Here is a 13,732-nt window from a genome sequence, read left to right as displayed (position 1 = left end):
AAATGTGCAGATACCCTCTATACACTTAAACTTTATCTTGGTTTGTTTACTGTTGAGAAAGAAAACGATGTTGCACATTAAGTTAATCATCAGGGGACCTCCCACAGGTTGAGAACCCCTGATGTATATAACCAGCGAGGTCAGGGTCTCTTACCAGGGGACACGGTGGCGCAGTGGTTAGCGCTTCGCCTCACAGCTAGAAGGTCCTGGGTTCGATTCCCGCCGGGGGACGCTGTGGGCGCTGGCGGCGTGTTCCTCCTCCGCGTCATCAGCGCCCACACCCTAGGTGGGGTTGGCGATAGGGCCTTTCTGTGTGGAGTTTGCATGTTCTCCCCGTGTCTCCTAGGGTTGATACCCTCACAAAAACATGCACGTAATCCTGGTCTCAATAATGCCTCCCCCTGGCCAGCCGGGGCGCCTGATGGAGGGGAAAGGAACTGGTTGGAATAACATGTTCCTTCCACGCGCTACGTCCAAACCAGGGAAATCTCCACTGTCAGGTGAAATGCATAGAAGGAAGCATGAGGTCAGTCCGTTGTCTCCCCAGGCGCGGCAGAGGGAGAGCAGAGCCCAGGATTACATAGGCAATTAGCACTGGGTGAAAAAATGGGTTACAAAATTGTGGGATAAAAATTATTAGAAAAAAAAAAAAAGGGTCTCTTACCAAATTTGAGTTTCCATGCGTAGAACTCCAAGTCCTCCACGGAGATGGTGGCAGCGCTGGACACAGCCAGGATGAGCCCAGCAACCAGCAGGAACTGCATGACTGACTGATGCATCACAGACAGACAGACAGACAAACACACACTTTTGAAATACGTATTATTATTACAAAATAAACATAACCAATTCAGCCCTATACTTCAGCTACTAAAAAGTAATTTAATGCCAATGACAGCCGGTACTTTCAGTACTTTAATTTAATGTCAGAGTTGTGATACTTCTTCCACCACTGTTTGGTTTTTCCGTCTTTATTTCTTTTTAAATCATAATATTTATCGACTAGACCTGGTTTAGCGTTATGGCAAAAAATGGCAAAAAAAAAAAAAAAAGAGACAAGAATGGCATTCAGAAAATGTGCGTGTGTGTTTGTGTGTTTGTGTTAGGGGTGCCACAGTTCAGTCAGCCCACGGTTCGGTTTGTATCTCGGTATTTGGCTCACGGTTTCGGTACAGTAAAAGAAAAAAAAAAAAAAATGTTCCGTTCATTTTAAAGATGGGGTGCAATCATTTAATACAGTATCTGGCTTAAAGTCCTGTTCGCAATTTGGTGTTAGGGGAGTTTCTCACCTGAACTGAGTCAGTAGGTCCCTAGACATGAAAAATCACCGAGGTGCTCGTCCGCCATAGTGCCACGAATGGCGCAATGGCCACATCAAATATGGCTGCCATCGGCTATGATGAAAATCCAACTTTTCTGTTTCTGGGTGTATATGCACATGTAATACCTCTATTTGGACTAATTGTGGTGTGGGGAATTCATTTCTGATATTGTTTTGACCATTTTGGGTGATTTGGACCTCAAAAGGTCATGGTCAAGGTCATTTTGCTATTCCGAAGACCGTGGGCCATAACTTGGCCATTGTTAGGAGTAAAAACAGGTGCAGTAGGTCTAAATCAACTAATGCTGACATGTATAATTCATTTCTGACATTGTTTTGACCATTAAGGATCATCTTGTCTTTGAAATATCAATGTCAATGCCATTTTTCAAAAACGATTTTGTTCATTACTTGCACTTTTATAGTATTTTTTGTAAGTTTGTTACTATTTTATAGTAAGTTTGTTTTGTTTATAACAAAATACATACGAGTTAGAAATACAACAAGTAAACATCCACATTTAACTTTAAAGGGGGGTTTTAAATGGGTGTTTAAATGAGCAAATAAGACTATTTACGAATAAAAGTGACAAATAAAATCACACAACAAAAGCACACACAAAATTAAATAACAATTTCCCTTAAAGTGCACCATATTGTGATTGTGTGCATCCAAGTTAGTATGATGTGTTTTTTACAGGATGTATTTGCTATTGTTCCATGGCAAAATATCATATGATGCACCGATATCCATCAGCAAGGCAGCCATATCCTCGAGAGTCGAAGTGTTCCTTGCATCCATCCATGTTCCATTGGTTCTAGTCTTTCCTCAGGTTCCTTGGCTGTTGCAAGCAGGTGGCAAGACATGCACTAGAAAGGTGCCTTGTTGGTCTCAGAAGTTGTACTTCTCTGCTACCAATGCTGTGTCTTGTTCTGTCAAGGTCTTTGCCTCTCCAAAGTTTGTTAGATATTGTATTCGGTCAGAAGCCATAGCTGCATGCTTAGTCCCCACCTGGCCCATGCAGTCATCTCCATTCTCCAAGGCATATGTCCCCTGATCACTGTCTTGGCTAGTGGTGCTCCAAGATGAGAGACTGCTTGATGCTGCAGAAGCAGGTGCCGCTGCACACCTAGTGCCATACTGCTATACCAGATCTACTTAATCCCCAGTGCTTGGAAGTATCACTACGACAACTCTCTGGGGTCCACTCATAATCCTGGCGACCCATTATTCCCTCCATTAGGTTAGGGTTATGGGTAGGTTTAGTTATAATAGGGCCAGTTGACTCCACATGTACCAGCAGCTTGGTGACAGCCTCCTCAATCTAGTTCAATCTTTGGGATCTCTTCACCTCCAGCCCCTTTTGCAGGGAGCCACTCATCATCAGAGATAACAGAGTCGACAGACGCACCCATCCCTCATCAACTTTACAAATTCTGGGTGTCTGAGGAGAACAGACAGCTCTCCAGCTGTGTGTTCGGAATATGGTGTCCATTCACGCTTGTGGCATTGTAGGTAGAACGGCTGCCTTGGAATCTGAAGGTTTCAGGGTAGATTTCTGGCTCCTCCTGCTTATTTTTCGAAGTGTCCTTAAGCAAGACACTGAACCCCTAATGGGCGAATGTGAAATACATTGTACAGCGCTTTGGAGAAGAGCGCTATATACTGTAAATGCAGTCCATTTACCATTATTAGCTCTGTTGTCTCTGTTGATGATGTCGCTTGTGGAGAAGAGATCCCAGACATCTTGAATAGGATTGAGGAGGCTGACACCTGGTGCATGTACAGCCAGCCTCCATTATAACTAAGCCTATCCCTAACCTTCACTAACCTAATGGTCAGAATAATGGGATGTCGGAACTATGAGCGGACCCCAGAGAGTTGTTGTCTCCTTCACATTACTGCTATACTACACCCCATATCTCCAAGCACTGGGGATGAAGGAGATCTGGCAGCCGTATGGCACTGGTGAGACTCACTTCCACTGCATCAAGCAGTCTCATCTTGGAGCACCACTAGCCAAGACAGTGATCAAGGCACATATGCCTTGGAGACTGGAGACGACTGCATGGGCCAGGTGGGGACTAAACATGCAGTTATGGCTTGGCTACAATATCTAACAAACTTTGGAGAGGCAAAGACCTTGACAGAACAAGACACAGTATTGGTAGCAGAGAAGTACAACTGCTGAGACCAACAAGGCACCTTTCTAGCGCATTTCTTGCCACCTGCCAAGGAACCTGAGGAAAGACTAGAACCAATGGAACATGGAACAGGGCATGACATAAAGGCTTGTCCTGTTGTCCGGGACAAGTGCCCATACTAGTGGAGGGAGCCATCCTTTTGTTATTATTTCAATGTATGACATTTTTATCCGGACAAGTGACTTTTGTCCCTGGACAAGTGAATGGGAAATATACTTGTCCAAAGGACAACTGCCTCAAAAAGTAAATGTCAAGCTCTGATGGATGGAAGGAGCACTTTGACTTTAGTACAATCCTGCCATGTCTGAAGCAAGACACTCGACACTGATGGAGTTCTGTGCATCATATTTTGCCATGGAACAATGACAAATCCATCCTGTAAAAACACCTCATACTAACTTGCATGCACACAATCACAATATGGTGCACTTTGAGGGAAATTGTTATTTAATTTTGTGTGTGATTTTGTTGTGTAATTATTCGTAAATAGTCTTATTTGCTCATTTAAACACCTATTTAAAACCCCCCTTTAAAGTTAAATGTGGATGTTTACTTGTTGTATGTCTCACTAGTATGTCTTTTGTTAAAACAAAACAAACTTACTATAAAATAGTAACAAACTTACAAAAAATACTATAAAAGTGCAAGTAATGAACAAAATCGTTTTTGAAAAATGGTATTGACATTGATATTTCAAAGACAAGATGATCCTTAATGGTCAAAACAATGTCAGAAATGAATTATACATGTCAGCATTAGTTGATTTAGACCTACTGCACCTGTTTTTACTCCTAACAATGGCCAAGTTATGGCCCACGGTCTTCGGAATAGCAAAATGACCTTGACCATGACCCTTTGAGGTCCAAATCACCCAAAATGGTCAAAAAAACAATATCAGAAATGAATTCCCCACACCACAATTAGTCCAAATAGAGGTATTACATGTGCATATACACCCAGAAACAGAAAAGTTGGATTTTCATCATAGCCGATGGCAGCCGTATTTGATGTGGCCATTGCGCCATTCGTGGCACTATGGCGAACGAGCACCTCGGTGATTTTTCATGTCTAGGGACCCACTGACTCAGTTCAGGTGAGAAACTCCCCTAACACCAAATTGCGAACAGGACTTTAAGCCAGATACTGTATTAATTTGTTTCCCCCATAAAACATGGTAATCAGGTATTACGATTATACTAGGAGGAAGATTTTCTCCAAAAAAGTGTAGAGAAAGAGTTAAAATTATGTTTTTATGTTTTTATATTGTCCTTACCTTGCAGTAGGGTGCAGAGTAAATGCAGAGTTGGTGTGAATACTGTTCTTACTGTAGTTATAGGGCATGGAGTGACACAACCAATGGGTTAGTGGGAGGGCTGTGCTTCACTGTATGTCACTCATAACTGCCCCTCCCATCTGCCCCTTCGTGCCCTGCAGGCGGTTGCCAGGTCAGCTGAGACAACAGGGGCGTCAATTGGGTATGGCAGGGGTATGCAGCTGCCATACCCTGGGTCCAGGCAGGGGGGACAATAAAAGTTACCTTTAAATATAAATCCATGAATGTCTTTTGGCTATCTGTATTAGGATGTTGTTAAATTACAGTAAAATAACTACTATTGTTTTACTAAATGGTCACTTTAACTGTGGCATCTTTACTAACATGCCAAGTTTAGCTGCACTTGAACAACCGTTCCAGGCTGCCATATCCAGCCCAAGAAACCGTAGAAACGGGGGAAAAAAATAGAATGTACTAAAAATAAAAAAAAATAAAAGTATTTCAAAATACTTGCTTACAATAGTGAAAGTAATCCTTAAGTGTTGTGCAACTCTGTCACCTCGATAAACCTCTAAAAACAATGAAGTGTTGATCAATAGAATACATTTTCGGTTACTGCATTGTTCTCTTCAAAACCATTCGTGAGAGCAATGTTTAGCTGTAAATGACACTGTGTACACGCAAACGCGCACACACGCACACGCACACACACACACACACACACACACACACACACACACACACACACACACACACACACACACACACACACACACACACACTGTTAATGTGGGAGGTTTGTGCACTAGTCAGGTAGTTCATTATTGTAGTAAATTATTATGGACAGGTCCATGCAGGTTTTCATGCATCTATGGTTTTGAATGCTGGAAAAGAATGTATATGTTTAATAAATGGATTGACATATCCAAAATGATACAACAGCTCTGGACATTGAATTCATCATGCACTTGTCTTGACTGAAGTCAACAGTTGCCCTCCCTGGGGCTTGTTCGATTATCCTTTTAGCAGAACCTGTTCGATTATCCTTTCAGCATAACCTTTCACTATACTATCTGTACTGCTAATAATTGTGTTGATGAAGAATTCAGTCCAATCTGTATTCAACTGTGGGGCACCTGAGTGAAGCTAGCCTTTTCTATGTAGAACACAAGGCAGGCACTTGGACATTAATAATCCAGGTAAATTCAGTAATGCATAAATACACACAAAGCCACGTATTGGAGCAACTAGCATCACTCAAACTATTCAAAAGTTGATATTCATTGTGTTTTCATCTTTAGGTTCCTGTATCATACTAGAAAGCATATTTCAAAACAGATTAGATATTCGTCCACTAGGTGGTGCCAGAGTGCTATAGTCAGACATGATATCCAAACATAATTTCTGTGGACACTGCTGGTTCCAAAATCAAAGTCCTTTAATGTTTGCAGCTGTGAGTCAGGTCTGTCTGCAGGAGTCGATGGGATAACTTGGAGATGTAGGGGTCTACACCTCTCCAAAATGTATCTAATTTTGCTCTACAAATCTATGACCCTAACCCATTATTCTTAATGGTATATTGGCCTACATTGCTCTCTGCCAGTGGTGTAAAGTAACTAAGTACATTTAATTTACTTACAGATCCCAGGAGGACTCAGGTCAGTGTTGGTAAAATACTAATTTCTAAATAATTAATTGCTTTTTAGCTCTTGGGGTTATGATTGGGGTGTAGGCTCTTAAGTAGAAACATTGTTCACCAGCTGAGGAGGAGTTTAACTGAGGTAAAGCATCAAAATGTTAAGTGAAATTCACTTTCTCAAGAAAATAGTCAGGTTAAGTTTAGAAAATAGGGGGGCGCGGTGGAGGAGTCGGTAGCACTGGCGCCTCATAGATATGTACAAATATGTGTTCTTGTATAGGCATTTTTTTCTAGATAACATACATACTTCAATGAATTCATGTTATAGTGATAACAGTGAAGCTGTACAAATATATTCACTTTAATTAAGTACATCAAACGGTAAAAAAGGCACCACGGTTCCAAGAATCTTGAACAGAATGAGTTATTTTGGTAGAAAATGGTCTCATAGGCCACAATGAGATCAGAGTCCTCCTCGCCTGACGAGAAGATGTGGGACAGGAAGTACTTCTCTTGACGCGGGGGGTCTGTGTCTGTGTCTCCTGCCTCTTTCCTCCAACATGGGGAGAACCTTCTCTTGAAGGAAATCCATGATCTCTACAGGAAGTAGGATGAAGAGAAGAGGAAATTCAATAGAGGGTATGCGCGTGACATCAACATCATACCCGGAAGTTATGCAGGAACGCCTACTGAGTGGCAAAAATGACTTTCTGGCCTTGACAGCCCATCAGAAAAGTCATATCTGATTAAATTAAAAGACGTTAAACTGACTCTGCCACTCGATTCACTTTATGCATGCGCATACCCTCTATAGATCAGTTCAGGAAGTGTAATATGTGCAAATGTGGCCACTTACTTACTTTACTTACTTTACTTAAATGTGGCCACACTGTGTACCATATAGGCTGCAAAGCACCTCATGAAGTTGAACCAGCAAAAAAGGTTAAGACATGTGAGTGCATAAAGTGTATACTGACCAGGGTAAGACAACTCAGAGCACCTGGGGACAGCTACTGTATAACCTTGAGTTTGTGGAGACTCTTCTGGACGTAGCGGTCACTCACTTCACATTAATATTACAGTACATCAGTGGTCTTCAACAGGGGGTCCGGGACCCCTAGGGGGTCCTCAGAGTTTCTACAGGGGGGCCGCCAAAATCTTTGTGTGATATGATCATTTTCTTTACATTAACCACTTGAACCCTAGCATCCCTGCTTCATCTACTCTCTCAGCTAAGGGGTACCAGGCCTGAAAACATTGAAGACCCCTGCAGTATATAGTACTACAATACCTGCGACAGTGTGTTTCTGTCTTGTTGTTCGAGGCTCCAGTGCAGGAATCCCACATGACAGCAAGCCGAGCCCATGCAGTGGTCTGTCCAAAGGACTGCCATCCTCTCCGTTCAACACTGTTGCATTGAATATGTCAGGACTGAGTGACTCTGCCTGTCAGCAACAGATTCATCTACACCTGCTGAGGTGAAAAGTGTTACTCAATCTGTACATTAGTTGTCATTACACACACATCCATGCTTTGGCTGTCCCACAGTCTGCTATACAGATGTTATGCTGTACAGTACAGTCACTTTGATTGGCAGTTGCGCCGAATGCTCACCCTAAAACGTGATTTATGAGACTGTAGCGGCTTGTGTGCCAACCAAGTTGTCATTGTATGTAATGACAACTAATAACACATTCATGAAAGGAACATCTGTATTGACCACAACAAATAGCATAACCTATTGGCTCCGCTCTATGCTATGAGGGCTGCTGGGGTCTGCTGGAGAATCCGGACGTGGATGACAGGTGAAATTCTGCAAAATAAACCCCATGGCAAGTCATTTGGGGATCAATATTCTAAGGTCTATGTGTTATTTTTCTGTCTTTAATGATGCGAGGAAGAGTGAAAATAGCACACTCACTGGATAGCATCATGACAACTCAAAAAGGTTTTTGTTTTGTTTTTAATAAAATGCAACTTGGGAAATAAGCATATTATAATATTGAATATTTGTCTCAACTGCTCATTTTAAACTTTTACACACACCAACTTGTGACAAGTGGACCATACAGTAAAACACAACACAAAAACAACAACTAAAGATACTTACAACAAACACTGTCACATGACACTTCATAATAACTTCATAGTACACAAACGACTTCAGAACCATCGACAGTGTAATAATGAGTCAAAGGCCTTGAGACCAGGAGCAATGGAGCATAGCAATCAGAAGGGAGAAATTTACAATTGAAGAAGCCCCTTTCAATTTTGATACCCATTTCTGCTTAAAACCTGTGAAACATACCTCCTATTTACTAGGCCAAAAATATATTTTACCACAACATTATATAACTGAAAGAGGCCATGAAAGTACAAATATTGGAATAGATTAACTAAATTACTCTTTGGTAGAGGTCTGGGTTTTGTTATTGCTATAATGTAACTTCAAATATTGGTGAAATATCTTCTGTATGCCTAGTTTCTCTGTTGTTTAGAAAATCCAAAATATTCTTCACTTTGACAGTCTCAAAGTGACTATATCACACAAACAAACTATTCTAGCAAACCATAACATTACAAAACCTGACACTGTATTTATTTTAATACAAATGTCAACATCCTGTTGATTTTACTATTTACTTTTTCTTAATTGAAAATGTAAATTCAAAAGGAAGTTGACATTTTTATATCAAAGCAGTGTCCGATGTTGTAATGTACATTGGCAGAATCCATTTTGTTTGCATTTGTACTGTATGCTAAAAGAAGCTTTGAGACCAGTTTCATCATGCAATAAGTCAATGGGAAGACTACCGGTATTTTGATATAGGCCCATCAACAGGGGGGTCCAGGACCCCTAGGGGGTCCTCAGAGTTACTATAGGGGGGCCACCAAATCTTTGTGATAGGATCATTCTTTTAAATTAACAACTTGAACCCTCGCATCCCTATTCTGCGGAAAACTTTAGCCAAAATTAGCAGATCTACAATCTCTCACCGCCGTTGAGAGCTTGTAGATTGGCTATTTTCGGCAAATAGGTTTGGTGTAGAGGTAAAAAAGAGCAGAGCAAGTACAGAGTGAAAGGTCAAGTTAACTAAAAACACAAATCCAACATAGACTGATGACAGTGTTGTCAAACAACTCTATGAATCTTTCTGTGAAATAGATGAAAATCTGCATCACACATTTATACAATATGTTGAGGGGGTCCCTGCTTCATCTCTCTCAGCTAAGGGGTCCCTGGCCTGAAAACGTTGAAGGCCCCTGGCCTATATCATGACTACACAATCCAAACCTCTAAAGTGTTATTTTGCTTTACTGTGCCAAGCATAACCACGTAATGTAAATACAAAAACAATGGCATTCATGATCATTTCCTCATAAAAATAAATAGGTAGACATTACCTCAGCAATGACCCCAGGACGTCTCCGTTGAACATCTAGGTGAAGAACTGAGCTTTTTGAAGGGTTGGCGGCAGTACGGCGTCCTTAACCTGGAAATCATCCTGGAAATTAAACAGGATATTGTTAACCATGTATTCAATATTTATTTCAGATCATTCATATTTATTTATTATAGATAGTGAAAAGGATAGGTGTTTTTCCTTTTCCATGTAGTTGCTTGTAATTGAGTCAAGTTAAATGTGCTTACATTTGTAGCAAATTACTCATGTTGGTGGGCTAGCAACATAATATTTTATCATGTATTTGTAAATAACATATTCGTTCCCAACTTAATAAATGATAGCATTTCATTTTAATTTAATTATTTGACTTGTCTGTCATGATGGCAAGCAAGTCAGGCATGATGGTGTATCTTAGATTTAAACACTATTATAAATCTCAACTGAAAAACAAAGGTGTGCATAATCCAAGCTAGCCTGTCCTATACACAGAAAGGCTCTGCTTCTTGAGTTCATTGATTGGCCAACCTGAAGTCAAGTTTTTATTATTTGCTAAACTTTCTATTGTTGATAAGGATAAGGGAACCGTACCTACCCCTAACCCTAACCTCAGTAAAACTAATGGAGGTTAACCTGTGGGAAACATAGAACCTGGGGAACATAGGACTGGCGAGACTCCCTCTTTCCCGCTGGAGGGGGCAGAGTGCCTTCCGCACTTCCGCCAGTCTTGTTTTACCGCGCCAATGAACTGCAGCGGCGGAGGAGGTATCTAGCTTTTTATATCTGTGGTTCTACAGTAAGTGCGACAGGGAGTTTATTCCACAGTCTGGGGGCCAGGAGGGCAAATTGTCTAGGATTTTTGTCCCGGGGTTCTTAGCGAGGGTTCCGTCAGCATCCCTGTGTTAGCTGATCTGAGTGAACGGGTGGGGTTGTAGGGGATCAGGTTTTGGAGGTATGGAGGAGCAGTACCTTTGGCTGCTTTGACTGCTTTGAGGACTCTGTGGGTTGACTAATGACTCCTGGCCGGGCCCCTCCTACGTCTCAACAGGTCCACTCCCCTGCAACACACAGTCCTGTGTGTTGCACCAGACTCACGATCCAAACATTTCATTCAGCTGCTGCAGGTGGTTGAGCCGCAGGCCCGCGGTAGTACTGCAAAAATAAATAATAAAATAAAACAATAATTGTCAGGGTGCGTCGTTCTGGTCAACTACCCCTTTTTGAGGGCTGATCAAATTGGGCTGTTGAGGCACTTTGTTTGAGGTGAATTAAACACTTCTCCCCAGATAGTCAGAATTTGATATCCTATTTTATCAAAAAAGCCCCCTTCCTATAACTTCATCCTTCACCTTTACTTAAACTTTTAGTACAATCCTCATTTTCTATGTAACCAAAACACAACACAATTATTACCAGGAATAAACATTTATATAAAGAATTAACCAGAAGACGAAATACTCACTAAACTAACTAAAACATATTCAAGGAACTAAAACGGATATTAACAAAAATGTATTAATTAAAGCAGTTACAATCTAGAACAAAGGTGTTGGAAACAATTGCCATGAATTAACCCACTCAATTTGAACCATGTTGAATTCATTTAAAACACACATCCTTGGTTCTGGTGACTGATATTGTAATTCTAATGTGTGTGAGGGGCCGCGTTTTCTCAATTACTTTTTTTCATTTTCGAGTTCCGGGCCCGGCCTGCATTAAACCCTCAAAGACCTGGGACGCGCCCCAGTCGGTTTAGATTTTAACTACTTTAACCATTATTTTATGCTTTAACTATTGAAAAATAGCAGATATACAAGCACACAGCGTGGCACTGTGTGCCGCTCTGCGAGCTTGTAGATCTGCTATTTTTTGAAAAATCATGAAATTTGTGTCTTTGAATTTCTTTGACCCGACTTCTAAATCCTTCCTCTAAATCAGCTGTTCTCAAACATTTTCATGTCAAGGACCCCCAAAATTACAGGTATTTGGCCGCGGACCCCCATCTCAAAACATGTTGTTCCTGGGACCACCCAGAAGCAAATATTTGAGTTAAAAATGTTCGCTTTTAAATATATTCAAATACTTGCAAAAACAAATCATGATAAAAAAAAAAATAGCAGATCTACGCATCGATCAGTCTGCTCACATTCTCAATCTCACCCCCAGTCGGTCAGGCTTCAGTTATTATCAATACCATTATGGCTGTTGACAGCAACAGCGGAGAAGGAGGATTCATCTACATTCATAAATGAAATGCAACATGCACCCAAGTGGAATAGTGCACAGGCTATATGCAAAGGAGACAACAGGGCAATTTCAATCTGGCCAAATGGGGTGTTTTGGTCATGAACTAGTTGAATCTGTAGTGTAGGACAGCAGACGTCAAGGTCCACCACACTGATTCTAACCCTTTGATATGCAATGGAACACTAGGCCACTGATCCCCTTGATACACATGTTTTCTCTGGTGCCCCAATCTACAATGTGTTTATTTATCATAGAGACAGAGTACACAAATGGACCCTTATGGTATGGATATGATACAGTAGTTTACCACACACCTGTACAAGGAACATCACCAGATCTGACAGGACTTTGTTGGGCTTGACTGGTAGTAACTTGAAGATTTGAACATTGGACTGGTAACGTTGTAGAAACTGTAAGACACAGATTTGGACAAACCTATGATACATTGACAAAAGTAAAACTTGTACAAATATCACTTCAGATCGAAGTCACTTACATCTTTTTAGCTTGTGACCCCCCACCCCAAAAAAGATGTTTGCTTGGTACCCAAACTAGTGAAAACAGCAGATCTACAAGCTCACAACATTTGCACTGCGTTGGGAGCTTGCAGATCTTCAGTAGTTCTTAAAGGGACCGTACCTATATTCCCCAGGTTCTGTGTTCCCCACTTACCCCCACAAAAAAGGTTCTATGTTCCCTGCTCAACAAAAATAAAATCTATGTTCCCCACTCATCCAAAAATGCAGGAAACATTAATTTCAAATTATCAATAACAACTCTAAACATACACAACGGAGAAATTACAAATACTAGGGACAGCTGGACACCATATTATTGTTATGACTGGGCATCTGGGCGAGTGGGCATCTGGACACTAGGGACATCTGGGCATTTGGACGAGTGGGCACCTAGACGTGTGGGCACCTAAATTAGGATTGCCCACATATTCTTAGTGCTCAGATGTCCTAACATTTACTGCATTTGAGTTGGGAACATATACCTTTTTTTTGGAGTGGGGGAACATAGAACCTTTTTTGGGGGGGAAGGGGGTGGGGAACATAGAACCCGGGGAACATAGAACTTTTTTGGGAGGGAGGTGGGGAACATAGAACCTGGGGAACATAGGGAGGACCCCCTCTGAATAAGGTTCTTCAGCTGGGACCTGGGGTAAATTGTTTGGCAGTTTGTTGTCGTTTTGTTGGCCAGAGATGGATTTAAGAAGGGAGGCTGACATATTTGTTTTGGAGTGCTGCTTAAATAAGTACAGAAATTGCACAGGTACAAACAAAACAATGAGGTTGCGGGAATAACAAAATGAATGTAAAAGAGAAATCCTACACTGTCGTCATGAAAATAATCATTATTAGTGTCACATTACAAATCACATTTAACTGTGATTTGTATACATTCACCTTTTGGCACAAGCCAGGCCAAACTGACGAGTTGTTTATATTTACATGCATTGGGAAATATTCTGCAGTTTTCAAAATAAAATTTACATTTTGGCTTTTAATATCGTTTGTTTGTGTTCTAGATTTAAACAGTGGTGTAAAGGTAACTATAAGTAGGCCTATACATTTATTACAATTTTGATGTAGGCCATTTGTACTTTACTTGAGTAGTTCCAATATATTAATACTTTTG

Source organism: Nannobrachium achirus (assembly GCF_963921795.1).
Source record: "Nannobrachium achirus genome assembly, chromosome: 20".
Taxonomy (NCBI): Eukaryota; Metazoa; Chordata; class Actinopteri; order Myctophiformes; family Myctophidae; genus Nannobrachium; species Nannobrachium achirus.
The sequence above is the reverse complement of the archived record's forward strand: the minus strand, read 5'-3'. Positions refer to the sequence as shown.